This window comes from Panthera leo, chromosome C1 (assembly GCF_018350215.1).
Source record: "Panthera leo isolate Ple1 chromosome C1, P.leo_Ple1_pat1.1, whole genome shotgun sequence".
Taxonomy (NCBI): Eukaryota; Metazoa; Chordata; class Mammalia; order Carnivora; family Felidae; genus Panthera; species Panthera leo.
Window position 1 is genome coordinate 41,078,269 of NC_056686.1, and position 15,868 is coordinate 41,094,136.

Consider the following 15,868-nt stretch of genomic DNA (forward strand, 5'->3'; position numbering starts at 1 on the left):
CGAGTCTCTCAATCTCCAATTCTCTCTCCTTTGGAAGCAATTCTTCAGAGTGGATTTAAATGAGACTTTAAATGCTCAAGTCAGTTTGTAATGTTCTCCTTTAATAAACATGAAAATGAGATTCATAACAGTAGCCAGGAGAGAGAAGATGGGAAGTTACTCCAGGGGACAATCAATGGATTCTATTTATAGGATAAAAGCTTTCTCAGGCAAAAACCCTTGCCTTGTAGACTTTGCCCTTAGAGCTCCCCCTTCCTTCATAATATTTTTTGGCTCTTACAGCAGTTCTGCCTAATGAGCATGGCAGGTGATGATTATCATCTCCATTTAACATCAAGGCTCAGAGAAGTGAAAAGACTTGCCCAAATTATGCAGTTAGTGAGTCATAGGAGTTAGCCCTCAGTCTGTCTGCTCCACTCTCCTTTGCACCAAGCTGCTCTAGGGGAAAGCAACATTTGAAGGTTATACAGCATTTTTTCCCGTTTCAATTGCAGTGTTATATTTAAAAAACTCAGGGTGGAGAAAGCAGGGTAGCCCAGCAGTAATTAACCCAGTCCTGGAGTCAGACCTAGAATCAGATCACAGCTCTGCCTCTCGCCAGCTGTGTATATAGCTTTGGGCAAATTACCCATCCTCTCTGGGGCCCCTCTGCAAAACTGGGAACATAACAGTAACCATCTCATGAAGTTGTTAGGAAGATTAATGGGGATAATGTGCCTAAGGGCTTAGCTTTGAATATCTGTTATTTAATAAATGGACATTATTATTTTGTGGACAGTTCCTTCTTCTCCACCTGCTAATTTTTTATTCTAAGAGAAATGAATTGATAATTATGAATAAAAACAATTACATGAAAGTCAGAACTTTTTCCCAATTAGTATATTCCTGAATTCCAGCATTCACCTTTATCCTCTTCTGTCTCTATAAAATTTTCCTGCTGTAAACTGAAATTACCATAATCAAGCCTATGTTTAAATTATACCCATTGTTTTTTCCACCCACCAATGGGGGAAAGAAGAAAAGCAACATATAGAAATTATTTGTGTTTTCTTAAAGACAATAAGATGCAACTAAGGCTGACCAAGCCTACAGGAACAGTAAGGGAATATCATGGGATAACTCCAATATTCCTGAAAACCCCTTTACTATCTGATGCCTAAATTCTACCATTTGTTTTTTTTTTTTTTAATGTTTATTTACTTTTAAGAGAGAGAGGGAGAGAGAGAGAGAAGGGGAGGAGCAGAGAGAAAAGGAGACAAAAAATCCCAAGCAGGCTCCACGTTGCCTAGAAAGCTCAATGTGGTGCTCAAATTCACAAACCATGAGATCATGACCTGAGCTGAAGTCAGACACTTAACAACTGAGCTACCCAGACGCCCCTAAACTCTACCATTTGTGCCCTACTGTGTGGAGTGGCTTGACTACTAAATATTTGAGCCACTTACACATTAATGCGCCACCCTACCCTCCTCTATGAGAGTTAAGTCTTAAAAACCATCATGGCAATGTATGATTGGTTGAAAGACTTCAGGGATTCTCTTAACAATAGATGGAAAAAATATGGGTAGGGGAATAAGTCCTTATGCATATTTATGTCTAGTAAGATAAAATAATAAAATCAACTCACCAAGAGATTAGCAATACCATTTTATACTTCTTGAATTAGTAATGATGATATTAAACAATCAATTTCCATTTACCTTTTTTTTATTGCTTAAAATTTTTAGACTCTCCCTTGCAGTTTTGAGGAGATGCTGATAAATTTGTTTTGCTTTGGCATAGATGGCATACAGACATCTTTTTAAGAGCTGGCACTCCATGCAAACATTCAGTACCCTTCTGATTTTAGGCTTCAGAGTTGCTGACTCCCACTTCCTGGGCCCACCATGGTCCCAGAGTCACAGGGCAATTTGGCAGCCTGTGATGGAAAAGGCCTTGGGTGTAGCCTTTATTTCATCTCCTCCCTGCAGCTAAATGGATATTTCTCAAATTCCACTACCCAGTATGTCGGGTTATTGCCTGAGCTCTGCCCATGAAAACCCTACTTCAACTCACATCCAGTAAGACCACGCTGAACTGGCTCTGTCAGCTCCTGTTACTCAAGCCTGACAGCTCACCTCCTCCCCTCATGAGGCTCAGGGGGTGAGTTTGCTTTCTACGGTCTTGCCTCCTCTCCCAAGATCTCAGCATTAGACAGGACAAGACATATCAGTGACCACCTTACCCACCACTCCTGACATCGGGCCTCCCATTGTTCATCCAAAGAAGGATAAGGACTGATACCAAAGTTAAAAGATTTGTTATTGTGTGTTTGGCCCTTATGTGGGTCCCTAAAAATTTCACCTCATTTACTCCCATGGATAATGCTATGAAAAGGTACTATTAGTTGCATTTTGTGTCTACTAAGTGGAGGACTTGACATGTGAACTCATTTGTCTGACTTCAAACCTGGCCTTTCTTCTGGAAAAAGAGGGAGCTACAGGGAAAAGTGCTATGAAGAACAACTAACAGCAGTCATATGTCAAGCATGGTGCTGAGTGCTTTACATGCATTATCTCACTGCATTCTCATAATAGCTCTGAGACAAACGTGCTATTTTTCCCCATTCAAATGATAAGAAAAGTAAAGCTAGGAAACCTATCCAAGAGGCCAGTTTGTAAGTAAGTGGGCAAGCCAGGTTCAGACGCAGGCCTCTATAATGCCAAAATCTTTACTTTTAACCCCTATACTATAAGGCTTCCCATGAGGTGATGTGTGTGAAAAGCCCTTTATAGCCTAGAATGCACAGCAAAGGTAAGAGTCATAGTACTTTACAGTTTGTAATTAATAAAGTTATTTGTGTATAATTGGAGTAATGTCTGTCTTCCCCAGACACCAACATGCTGGTAAGTTCCATAACTGTTTTACTTACCATTGTGCCCCAGTATCTCTCATAAAGTTAATTGCCAAAATATTTGTTGAATGACTGAATGGATGTATGTATGATCTTACCTTTTGCCTATGCCATAAGATTCTCAGCTTTACAAATGGATAGATTCATTTATTAATCCATTTGACAAATGTTAATTGAATTTAACAAGTATGCAGAAACAGTTGTACAACTTTGATCTTGAACTTTATGGTAAGAGAGGTTAGGGCAGAACTCAGAATTGTTTATGGCTAATTATTTTTCTGGGTGAACAGTATTGATATAAATCAAACCTGACACAATTTAAGATGTCCCCAAATAAGGAGCCTTTCTTGTTAGGAGAATAATGTCCTGTGGTTAATAAAGTCCTACTTTAATGTTTTATATTTTTCCTCTTAGCATCATAACATCTTAACATCAGAGAATGCTCAAGCCAGAATGACTGTTGGTGGTCATTTCATCTGACCTCCTCATATTACAGGCAGGGAAACTAAAGCCCAGAGAAGGAAGTGACTTGCTTATAGACAAAAAGTTGTCAGTTGCAGAGTTGTGATTAGAACCTAGTTCTTCTGCACTTTGGTTCTGGGTTCATTATTCCTTCACTCAACAAATACATATTTTAAAAAAATGTTTTAAGGTTTATTTGAGAGAGAGAGAGAGAGCACAAGCAGGTGAGGGGCAGAGAGAAGGAGAGACAGGATCCCAAGCACAGAGCTCAGATACGGGGCTAAAACCCATGAATCATGAGATCACGACCTGTGCCAAGATCAAGAATTGGACGCTTAGACAACTGCACCAGCCAGGCGCCCCTCAACAAATATTTCTTGAGCACTCACTTTGTGCAAGGCATTAGGCACAAAGGCATGGATCTCCTAGGTTCTCTTTAGGGTCTCAGAGTCTGGTAGAAAATACAGACAAGTAGACAGTTACAACACAGTGTGGTAAGGACAGTGATAGAAGGAAGCACAGGGCAATGAAATTCAAAAAAACACTGAATGCCCTCCAAAGTCAGAGTGAACTTCAGAGAAGGCATACCTGAAGAAGTGAGAATGGAAAAGGCAGAAAAGATGAGGAGTGGGTGTTCCAAATAGAATGACTTGCACATGAAAAGGCCCAGAGGCATCAAACAGCACAGTGTTTCAAGGGAAATGCAAACAGTACTCTATAGTTTTTGGGGAACAGGAGAGGAAAGTAAATAGGGACCAGCTCAAAGAGAGATCTTATTGAGAACAGGAGAGCATTATATCAACCTCGAGTATATGCTACTATCTTTTCTCCTCTGATAAATCTTTCCTTCACATTGGTCAAATACTGTATGTCCCCAGAGATCCAATCAATAAAAAGTAATAGATGTTTGGAAGCTGGTACATCTAGCTGATGAATGCACATAATCATACCCAAGTCTATAGAAATATAGGACCAAGGAGGCCATATAACATGATTCCTATGTCAAATGAACTTATATCCACATTGCACCTCCCACCGTGTTTGGCTTGTAATGTAGCTCAAATCCAAAGACTGGGCTAGGGACTCATCTCCACCTATAGCTTTAGCAGTATCTTTAACCTCTCTGAGATTGAGTTGCTTCATCTATGGGAAGAGATTATCTAATTTATTGAGATTCTGGGAGAATCAAATAAAATAGAATGTAACACAGTGTCAGGCACATTGTAAGTGCTCAATACATACTACCTGAAACTGAATCTGTACATATGTGTATATGTATACAAAGATACAACATCAAAGGTAAAGAGAGAGAAATATTTTTTAGCCTTGAAGGTAAGCCTTGTACCTTCCCCAACACCTAGTCCTGAGCTTGGGACACAATAGGTCCTTTAGAAAATGCTTGTGTAATTACATGAAAATACACATTTGCTGCATTTATTCAACATAATCAGACTGCATTTTGCAAAAGAGAATTTGCTAGACAAAACTAAAGCTTATTTCTTCAGGTGCCAACATTTTATATATCATTTTCAATGGAAAATTTTTGTAAACATTATAAAAGACTCTGACCTCTTACGTACAGAATCTTAAAATGTAAAGTTCCTTGAAGACTCAAACCCTACATTAGGTTGTAATGTACAGCAGAGGTGTGGGTTTGTTTTGAAAATTTTCTGTCTCCATTGTTCTTGTTCTGCCGTGAACACTCACTTCTCCCTGAGGTCAATGTGTTTGCCTCTAGCAATCTACCCAGTGAGATCAGTGGACCTACATCCCTGCTTACCTGCCTGCCAGCTTATCTGCCCACTTCCTTTCCTTTCTTTTTACTGGCCAGTCTATCCGCATGTTTGTTACATAGACCATAGTCACTCAAATATTTATCAACTGATAAAACGCCTTGTGGTATAGTGAACAGCACTGGATAACAATCTGAGCCTTCCCCCCTATTTCTGTATGTGACTTGAGCCAATCCCTTTTCTGAATCTATGTTCTCATCTATAAATAAGGTTTATATTTAAACTCTTCAAAGAAGGGGATACTGAATACATAGTAGCTGCTCAATGTTTATTGAATAACCGATTGGCATGAGGACCAAATTAAATAAGATAATAATAATTAAGATAATTGCTATTATTGTGATTGTTAATAATTATTAAAAATAATTATTTTGGGGCACCTGGATGGCTCAATCGGTTAAGCATCCAACTCTTGATTTTGGCTCATCTCATGATCTCATGGTTGGTGGGTTTAAGCCCCCCATCAGGCTCTGCACTGACAGTGTGGGGCCTCCTTGGGATTCTCTCTCTCACCTTCTCTCTCTGCCCTCCCCCACTCATGCTCCCTCTCTCTTTCTCAAAAATAAATAAACATAGGGGTGCCTGGGTGGCTCAGTCAGTTAAGCACCCGACTTTGGCTCAGGTCATGATCTCGCAGTTTGCAGGTTTGAGCCCCACATCCGGCTCTGTGCTGACAGCTCAGAGCCTGAAGCCTACTTGGGATTCTGTGGCTCCCTCTCTCCTTGCCCCTCCCATGCTCATGCTCTGTCTCTCTCTCTTTCTCAAAAATAAAATAAACATTAAAATAAATAAATAAGCATTTAAAAAATTTTATAAAAAGGCACCTGGGTGACTCAGTCAGCTGACAGTCAGACTTCAGCTCAGGTCATGATCTCATGGTTTGTGAGTTCAAGTCCAGCATTGGGCTCATTGCTGTCAGTGCAGAGCCTGCTTCAGATCCTCTGTCCTCCTCTCTCTCTCTCTCTCTCTGCCCCTTTGCTACTCAGGCATTCATGCGCTCTCTCTCACTCTCAAAAATAAATAAATGTTAAAAAACATTTTTTTAAATAATTATTTTTGCTCTCACTGAATGGGTACTACTAGTAGGTCCTTCATTTATTTTATGGGTTGTCATTTCTAATCAACTATATCCTAGGAAGCACATAACCAAGTCTATCAAGAAAGGAGCAATAAATGAGAGCCTAAATGCTTGAAGTAAAAGACAATACAAGTCATTCACTTAAATATTTACAGAGCTCCTGTACTGTCGCAGTGCAAGTGCTAGACATCAAAGTACTAATAAGACACAATTCCTCAAGCCCTCTAGCCCTCAAGGAGCTCACAGTCTAATAAGAAAGGCAAATAAAGTGTCTATTTTTCTCATTTTATATTTCGTGATTTTTCAAAGCAAAATAATTTATGGTAGCAGCAAATAAACAGTAAAAACACTATAATCTACCTCACAGACATGACCACTGTCAGCATTCTGATATATTTCCTTCCAGCCTTTTTGTTGTTTTGTGTGTTAACAATGGCCCCTGCTCCCACCTCCACATCTCTGCAGCCCCTGCAGAGATCCTTACCATCAGTTTGCACTTGAGACCTGGAAAGGCCAGCTGGATCAGGCCTCTTTGGTTTGGGCATCTGTCCAGAGTGATTCTTCCTCAGGCCAAGCATGTCCAAGTATCCACAATTGGCAGATGGACCCAATCGTGTATCAGCTGGAGGCCTGAGCAGCAGGCTGCTCCTCAGCCCTCTGAGCTGTCCTCCGTGGGTGTGAGCCAGCTGGGCACAGAGGCCCTTTGTCTCAGAATGTCTCTTCGGCCAAGTTTTCATGGTCAAGTCTGAGAGTTGACAGAATTAACATTCACACACACCCAACCCCCTTGTGACTTCTGCATCATTTAGATCCTCATCTGCATTCCAGTTTCTTTCTGCCTGATTTTGTGCTTTTACAAATGGCACTGCCATTGCCTTCGCCCTCCCCTCACACTTATTTGTATCACTAATTCAGGGATTCTCCAATTCAATCAATCAACATTTCTGCATATTTTAATGTGCCAGCCCCTATGCAAGGTCTCAGATTCCAAAAGCTCATTTTGCCCTGAGGCCACTGGTGCTACTTCCTGCTGGCTAACTGACACTTGGCAGCTTTGCAGCGGTGGCCAATACAGCCTTTATGGAAGCAAGAGACCTGGGTTCAACAAGCATCTCTGCCAGTTACTCACTCTGTGACTTTGGGAAAACCACCTCTCCTTTCTGAGTCTCCATTTCATCTGTACAGTGAGAGGGTTGGATTCTAAAGGCCTGGCATGCCCTCCGGTTGCTGAGCTGCTCTCTGGCCTGGAATAGCCTAGGAAAACAGCAGAGAGAAAGGAACCTCAATCAAACTCTGGTACAAAGCTTTTAAATGGCCCTGCGATGTCATGACCTCTCTCTGGACCTCAGTATTCCCATCTATATATGGGGAGAAGGAGGCCATTTGGGGCTGGATGAGCTCTCAGGGCCCCTTTAGCTCTAACATCAAAGTATCTAAGATTTTGTTGTTAAATACTACTTAAAATGTGAGCTAGAAGAACTTCAACTTATTGGAATCATGGGAGGCAGTGGGGTGGGGAGCAGGGGTAATGCAAGAAAGATCAGTTTTTATATTCATATGACATAGGTTCAAATTCTGACTTTGCTGTTTAATAAATGTGTGACCTTAGATAGATGATCCAACTCCTTGGGCTTCAGTTAGATGGTCTATAGACTGGGAAAAAGAATAACTACTTTGCAGAGTTCGGATGAGGAATGGAGTATGGAAAGCATTGTGCCTGGTGAGTAATACTGTGCTCAACAAAGGTTACTTAAGGTTTCTGATACAATTTAGCTATAAAAACCAGAGTTTAAAAGGAGGAAATTTAGTTCCAAGCAGAAATGGATCAGCAGAACACTTAATTTTTTAATCTTGTTTTTTTTTTTATTAAAAGATAACACAAGTTCATTGTAGAAAACAAAGAAAACATTAAAGTCATCTGGAATTCCATCATCTATTTACATTTTGGTATATTCTATTCTTTTTTCTACAACAAATGTATTTTATAATAGTGACAATATATATCTTAGATATTATCTTATACATTTTACATTAAGCTTATATCAAAGATTTCCTTACGACATTAAAGACCTCCCAAATATTCTATGGATGTATCATATTTTACTTGCCTGAGCCCCTACTGTTGGACATTTCGGTTTGTCTCCAAATGTTCCCAATTATTGATAACGCTACCCCCACTCCACTGACCTTCCCTCCACACCAGTTTAGCACTCTGTCCCTATCTTCACACCTTGGGCCTTTTCATCACCAGGAACTGTTCTGCCTCTGAAATTTCAAACTCAGACTTCCCCTTCACGATTCATGGCCTGCTACCCTTCAGTTCTCACACTCTGTTACTTGAAGTACACCTGTTCTTTGATCTCTTGCATTTCTTTTCAGTCAGCTGTCTCCTTCCTGTCTAACTTTCACAGTCCTTCTTCCCTCCCTCCTTCCTTCTTTCCACAAACTTTTAATTGAGCATTTTCTATGTGCCAGACACTGTACTAACACAAGTTTATAATGTTGAAGGAGATATGGGTCTATCACCTTACTCATGTCTCTCAACTCTCTTGCCTGTTTGCCGTTCTGCAAAACCCCCACCTGTGTCATCCAAACCTTCCATTCTCACTTTGCATTCCAAATTAATTAGGATCTCTACTTCGTGTCTCAGCCAGAATTCTCTAAAACATAGCCCATACTTGTTCTATTCATTTTCTAGGCTCTCGTCTCCCCTAAACCTATTGAAGTCATCCTTCCACCTCCACCACTCCACTGAGTCATCAAATTGTCTTCTAACTATACAATGCAATGAATGTTTCCAGAGTTTGCCTTACTTGGCCTCCAAACCACTTTTGACACTAGCTGTGCAACCTTGGGAGAGTCACTCAACCTCTCTGAACCTCAGTTTTCTCATCAATGAAAGAGAGGTTATAGCATCTTTTTGATAGTACCGTTGAGAGATTTAATAAAATAATGTACAAAGAAAAAAATATACTGTTGCACAATAGGTATTCAACAAAAATTAGGAGTGAATGTTAAATGAGGGGGTGAATTTTTAAATTTTATTATACATATAATTAATAAGATTATATGTATAATAAAATTTAATATAATTTTAGTTACTTATATGTATAATAAAATTTAAAATTTAAAATAAATTTAAAATAAAATAAAAATTTTAGGATGTCATACTGATAGAGACACCTGATTTGTCAGGTGTTTAACATATAGTTTAAGCAAATATCTTTACAAGCAAATAAAGATGTATATTTTAATCTTTTGATCCAAAAGTTATACAAATTGATAAAAAAAATAGATTTCATTTACAGGTTTATTTTCTAAATCAGATAGGCCCACATGATTTTTGCAGCATCCACAGGATTTTCCTCAACCTGTAAGAATATACTGTTAATTGTTTACTGTATAAAGCACTTTGGAGTGACCCAATGCTATTTAATTCAGCATTTATTGGGCTACCCCTATGTACCATGCAGCAGGAGAGAAATAAAGGCATGGTTTCCATCCTGTAGATGCATCTAATCAAAAGGGATGTCAGGCTTACCAGGGCCTGCCTGACCTTTTTCTATCACTTACCAGCAGTGTCATCTTGGGCCAGTCAGGGCCATGTCATGACTTTTATAGGCCCTAGGCACCTTTGCCTTAATGAGTCCCTTCCTCCATAAAAAATTTAAAAAAAATGCATTTAAATATATATATTTATGACTGTATGGCATAAAGCCAAATACAATGCAGATTGGATTCATTATTATATATTCATTATTTTCTTTCGTACTGTGCCTTTGAGCCAAATGGATAAGTTGGCTCTGGGGCCAGTTACTGACCTCACCTAGTTCTCATTTTCTGCTACCGAAATTCCAATTTTTAAGGATTGTTATAGGATGATTATCTGTGATACCTAGAAGCTGTATGAGGGCAGAAACCAAGTCTAATTTATTTTCCACTGTGTACCTACAGCACTCGACAGAGTAAGCACTCAATAATATGAATGTGAAATTATCTGCACAGTGCCAGAATACAGTAAACACTTGACAACTGTCAGGTTTCTTTCACCAGAAGTCCTAGAGGACAGTTTAGGATGTACATAACAGATATCAGAGAGCTGGAGTGTATGGTACAGATCCTGAATGTAATAGGAATTGGGGTCAGGAAGGATTATGTGGGTCAATCAGTTAGCATGCTTTTTAATTTTTTGTCAGTGCATCCGTGCCCTGGGCTCACTTAATTGCATTTATAACACAATCTATCGTGCGGTATTGGTGGTATAGTGTAACACAATGTATCATTAGCCAGGTAGATAAGTAGATAAGAAAGATGAGTTTTGGAAACCATCAATTTTATAGTCCTGTATGGTATGTTTATACATGCAAGGAGTTGTACCAGTATTGCTGTGTATCTCCACTCCAAATCCTCTGCAGATTTAATTACAGAGCTACAAAGTGAGTGCATAAATTATGCACCACAGCCCATGTTTTAGAAATCACTGTGTAGTCTTGGGAATTAGATAGGAGTTTAGATCTTTGTAAATGATATGCTCCCACTTAGGAGTTGAAACTCTGTGGATCTGTGAGAACTTTTTTGTCTAAACAGTGTGTCTGTCATCCCCAAAGGCAAGGGAATTAAAAGCAAAGATGAACTACTGGGAACTTATGAAGATAAAAAGCTTCTGCACAGCAAAGGAAACAACCAACAAAACAAAAGGCAACCAACGGAATGGGAAAAGATATTTGCAAATGACATTTCGGACAAAGGGCTAGTATCCAAAATCTATAAAGAGCTCACCAAACTCCACACCCGAAAAACAAAAAACCCAGTGAAGAAATGGGCAGAAAACATGAATAGACACTTCTCTAAAGAAGACATCCGGATGGCCAACAGGCACATGAAAAGATGTTCAACGTCGCTCCTCATCAGGGAAATCAGGGAAATACAAATCAAAACCACACTCAGATATCACCTCACGCCAGTCAGAGTGGCCAAAATGAGCAAATCAGGAGACTATAGATGCTGGAGAGGATGTGGAGAAACGGGAACCCTCTTGCACTGTTGGTGGGAATGCAAATTGGTGCAGCTGCTCTGGAAAACAGTGTGGAGGTTCCTCAAAAAATTAAAAATAGATCTACCCTATGACCCAGCAATAGCACTGCTAGGAATTTACCCAAGGCATACAGGAGTACTGATGCATAGGGGCGCTTGTATCCCAATGTTTATAGCAGCACTCTCAACAATAGCCAAATAATGGAAAGAGCCTAAATGTCCATCAACTGATGAATGGATAAAGAAAATGTGGTTTATATACACAATGGAGTACTACGTGGCAATGAGAAAGAATGAAATATGGCCCTTTGTAGCAACGTGGATGGAACTGGAGAGTGTGATGCTAAGTGAAATAAGCCATACAGAGAAAGACAGATACCATATGTTCTCACTCTTATGTGGATCCTGAGAAACTTAACAGAAACCCATGGGGGAGGGAAAGGAAAAAAAAAGAAAAAGAAAAAAAAGAGGTTAGAGTGGGAGAGAGAGCCAAAGCATAAGAAACTCTTAAAAACTGAGAACAAACTGAGGGTTGATGGGGGGTGGGAGGGAGGGGAGGGTGGGTGATGAGTATTGAGGAGGGCACCTTTTGGGATGACCACTGGGTGTTGTATGGAAACCAATTTGACAATAAATTTCATATATTGAAAAAAATAATAATAACTAAAATAAACAGTGTGTCTGCACTTCTACAGGGTTAGCTGGACATTTAAATTCCAAACAATAGATATCCAATCTTTCCCTGTTCTCCTTCTCTATAGATTTATCTCCCACCATGGATTCACTGGTTCCTGTAACCCCACTGCACCGGAAAGGATATGCCATTTCCCAAATGCATAATATATGATTTTGAAGTGTTGTGTCTTTACTTTTACTGTTCTCTTTGGTTGGAATGTTCTTCCTCTCCTCATTCTGGGAAACCCCAAAGAGAGTACCTATTCCAGGTAGCTACTCTACAAGTGTTAGTTTCTCCTCCTGGGTAAGAAAGCAAACTTTTCATGTTAGTAAGCTCAGTTTGAATGCTATTTCCTCTGGAAGCCTTTCTTACCTTCCCTTTCTAGAAGGGGAAAAAAGGGATGTACTTGTACTAGACACAGTTATGTAGAAACTATGATTTCAGAAACTATGCTGGATCCTTTGCATTTATCATCTTGTTTAATCCTCAGGGCAATTTTGTGTGAAATGTTATGCTTATTCTCAGTTCCCATGTTAGGAACCTGCCATCTGAAGGTTAGGTGTCTTAGCCAAGGTCTCACGCTAGCAAACAGTGGAAGTGGCACTGTTAACCTGGTTTTGCCGGGCTGTCTCTCTCAGGAAAATCCACTCCATTATTGGTGCTCGTACAGCCTTTTCATCATACCCCTATACTAATAATTCTCACTGTATGGCATTTTATTTACATAACAGCATAAGCTGTCTCCTTCACTAAAATCTTGAATCAGAGACCAATTCTTACTTCTCTCTGTATCCTTAACATGTGGCATGATGATTGGTGTACAGAGGGTATTCAAAACATGTTGAGGGAATGAGGTGAATAATAACAAAGCACTTTGCAGTCTGTAAACCATTTTCACATATACGAGTTTATTTAATTATAAATAAGCATAAGATTAAGTCCCTGTCCTTGGAAGCTAGCAATAGAAATGAGAACACAAACTATATGCAGGTGAAAAAGATTATGAACAAAACAGTATTAGGACTAACAACATTGCATACCCATATAATAAAATAACTAAGGCCAAGTGAATGAGGACTGAGAAAAAGATTTTTAGACTTGGAGAGAAAACCATCTTAGAGTTCCATTTAGGGAACTTGATGGAACACTTCTAATATGATGGCTTATTTCATCTTCATAAAATCCAGTGAAGTTAGTGATATTGACTATTTCCCAGAAAGGGAACAAAATCTCTTTGTTTAAGAAGTTAAGTGTTTTCCCCAAGGTCACACAGCTGGCATATAGCAGAGCCTATTCTAGGTTCCAGTCTCTAAGAGCCCTGTTTTTTTTTTCTTAAAAAAAAAAAAGATAACTGCATTATTTTGTGTCAACATTTTAGGGGATACTAGTAATTTATTTATTTTTTAACATCATAAGACAAAAAGGGCTTTGAGAATTTTTTATCACCAAATATCATAGTAACACAACTTGGAAATTTGGTTTTCTTTTTGTTCAAATATCAAATTTGTATTAGCATAATCTACTCTTCTTTTTAAACTCCAGTATAATTAATATAGAGTGTTATAGTAGTTGCAGGTGTGCAACATAGTGATTCGACAATTCTAGGGGTGCCTGGGTGGCCCAGTTGGTCAGGCATCTGACTCTCTATCTCAGTTCAGGTCTTGATCTCAAGGTTATGAGTTCAGGCCCTGCATTGGGCTCTGCACTGAGTGTGAAGCCTACTTGAAAACAAAAACAAAAACAAAACAAAAACACCCCACAACAACTAAAACTAAAAAAAAAAAAACAAAAAACAACCACTAAAAATAATTCTATATATTACTCAGTGCTCATCACTATAAGTGTACTCTTAATCCCCTTCACTATTTCACCCATCCCCCACCCACCTCCCCTCTGGTAACCACCAACTTGTTCTCTACTGTTGAGTCTGGTTTTTGGTTTGTCTCTTTTTACTTTGTTCATTTGTTTTGTTTCTTAAATTCCACATAAGAGTGAAATCCTATGATATCTGTCTTTCTCTGACTTATTTCACTTCGCATTATATCCTCTAGATCCATCCATTTTGTTGCAAATGGCAAGATTTTGTTCTTTTGTATGGCTGAGCAATGTTCCATGGTGTATATGTATATATATATATATATATATATATATATATATATATATGCCATATCTTCTCTATCCATTCATCTATTAATGGACACTTGTGTTTCTTCTGTATCTTGGTTATTGTAAATAATGCTGCAATAAACATAGAGGTACATATATCTCTTCAAATTAGTGTTTTCATATTCTTTGGGTAAATACCGGGTAAAGGAATTATTGGATTGTATGGTAATTCTATTTTTAATTTTTTGAGGAACTTCCATACTGTTTTCCACAGTGGCCATATAAGTTTGCATTCCTACAAATAGCGCACAAAGGTTACTGTTTCTCCACATCCTCAATAACACTTGTTGTGTCTTGTGTTTTTTATTTTGGACATTCTGACAGGTGTGAGGCATGTTGTGGTTTTAATTTGCATTTCTCTGATGATTCCTGATGTTGAGAGATACTAATAATTTGTATGTTACTCTTTAGGCAACAATAACATTTTCCCTGGGGTCTTCTGGCTAAACATTGTGGTATAGTATAATGAATGTGTATCTTGGTTTGGGTTAAAATCCAAGTAACTTACTTATGATGTCAGAAAACCTGAGTGGGAGTAGGGTAGTGAGACAGGGGAGTGAAGGAGGCCAAAAATATATACATTATCAAGCTAGTTGCCATGGTAGCCAACTGAAGCTCAATTATGCTGGGGAGCTCTGAGTGACAGTACAGGACACATTTAGGGTATTGTAATCGAAAGGTGAGGAACTTGGGGTATTATTCAGTAGCTCACTATCCATCACTGAGTTCAAGGCTGCTTCTGGTGGCATTAAATCTCTGAGACTCCCAGTTTGCTCTCAGCACAAGCCAAATATGTTCTCTGGTAAGAAAGTTAAAAAAACAAAACAAAACAAAAAAGCCCTTCAAGGCAAAGAGCTGTAGGTGCTCTTTGTAAGTGGCCTTCGGTGTATGGAAGTGAATGCCAGGAAAATATGGACAAGAAACCATTAGCATCTGCTACAGAATGTAATGCAATACAAACCCTGCCTCTACCACTTCATTCAACATTCAAAAGAAGTTCATTAGGTACTTATTGTAAGTTCATTATACACTAGGTCAGGGATGGACATGCTATGGATGGAAGGCAAATCTGGCCTGCTGCTTGTTTTTGTAAATAAAGTTTTTTTTATTTTTTATTTATTTTTATTTTTATTTTTTCCCACCCTCCCCTCCCTCCCACCCCCCATCAACCCTCAATAAAGTTTTTTTTTTAAATGTTTATTTATTTTTGATTGAGATTGAGACAGAGTGAGAACAGGGGAAGGGCATAGAGAGAGGGGGAGACACAGGAGAACCTGAAACAGGCTCCAGGCTCTGAGCTGTCAGCACAGAGCCCTACGCGGGGCTCGAATTCGCAAACCTGTCAGCACAGAGACCGATGTGGGGCTCCAGCTCACAAACTGTGAGATCATGACCTGAGCTGAAGTCGGATGTTCAACCGACTGAGCCACCCAGGTGCCACTGTAAATAAAGTTTTGTTGGAGCATATCCATGTCCATTCGCTTATGCTTTTGCTCTACAAAGGGGATGAAGTAGTTGTGATACAGAATGTCTGGCCTGCAAAAACGAAAACATTAACTATCTGGCACTTTACAGAAAATGTTTGCCAGTTTCTGAGCTAGGTACTTGGGATACTGAGATGAATAAGATTATTCTCTTGTCTTTAAAGAATTTATAATCCAATGAAAGAGATAGATGTGTAAACCAGTAAGTGCAAAAAAAGTGTTACAAATGCTATAGTAGCCATGCAAGTGAGAGAATGGTGATTTTTAACTAGTTGGGAGAGA